Source organism: Pristiophorus japonicus, chromosome 17 (genome assembly GCF_044704955.1).
Source record: "Pristiophorus japonicus isolate sPriJap1 chromosome 17, sPriJap1.hap1, whole genome shotgun sequence".
Classification (NCBI taxonomy): domain Eukaryota; kingdom Metazoa; phylum Chordata; class Chondrichthyes; family Pristiophoridae; genus Pristiophorus; species Pristiophorus japonicus.
Genome location: NC_091993.1, coordinates 126,067,970 through 126,068,936, shown reverse-complemented (window position 1 = coordinate 126,068,936; position 967 = coordinate 126,067,970). Strand labels below are relative to the sequence as shown.

The 967-nt window shown below is 47.7% G+C and overlaps 1 pseudogene; it reads right to left on the bottom strand.

Moving 5' to 3' along the window:
- Positions 1 to 434: 434 nt before the first annotated feature.
- LOC139228432 (U2 spliceosomal RNA) lies at positions 435 to 613 on the bottom strand (annotated as a pseudogene).
- Positions 614 to 967: the final 354 nt, after the last annotated feature.

The window sequence follows — 967 nt, the reverse complement described above, 5'->3', positions numbered from 1 at the left end:
ACCTGACTGCTTGCCCACTATATTGATCTGTAACCTTCGCTTCTGCACTTACCCACGTCTGTCACATTAGTGTGTTGCAACCGACCTGGAAGTTCTTCCAGAGCTGATATCTCACACTCCCAGGGCAGGTACAGCACGGGGTTAGATACAGAGTAAAGCTCCCTCTACACTGTCTCATCAAACACTCCCAGGGCAGGTACAGCACGGGGTTAGATACAGAGTAAAGCTCCCTCTACACAGTCCCACCAAACACTCCCAGGGCAGGTACACAGATTGTGCAATAGACCTACCTCCTCTTGGAATAGGATTAACACTGACCCAACTGATTTTTTTTGTATTTATTTATTTTTTATCCAATTTCGTTCCAGATCAACTCTAACGCCAAAGATCACTTTGCGCCAATGTGTTTGATCTTAGGCCAAAAGACCGAGAGGCGAAGTTGCACCGTTCCTGGAAATATTGCAATACCAGGTCGGTGCATGGACTGGACGGGACATGCCCCTGATCCAGCTCCCTGTCCAAAAATCAATTCAATATCATGTCCCCATAGGGGATATTAAACTGATAAGAACAGATACTACACTTGATCTTAGCCAAAAGGCCGAGAGCCACTGCACCGTTCCTGGAAGTACTGCAATACCAGGTTCGTGCCATGGAGGTGGATGGGTCAATCCACCCCACCCACCTCCTATTTCCAAAAAGCATAGGAGAACCACCTTCCTGATCCAGGGAGAACCACTTTGGGGTCATGGTTACTCCCCTGTCAGGTCAGTTACGTATGATCTTAGCCAAAAGGCCGAGAAGCGATCTAATTTCACACACAACCCTAGAGTTCTATTCCAAGTAGAGTAATTCTGCTCTTTCTTGATTCTCTCCAGACCCTCTCCTGAAAACACCTACCTTTGTGAGGATGTTGAGTCCACAGGCACTGGCCTTTCTAATTGCTGCTTTTCCTGTCCGGGCCAGG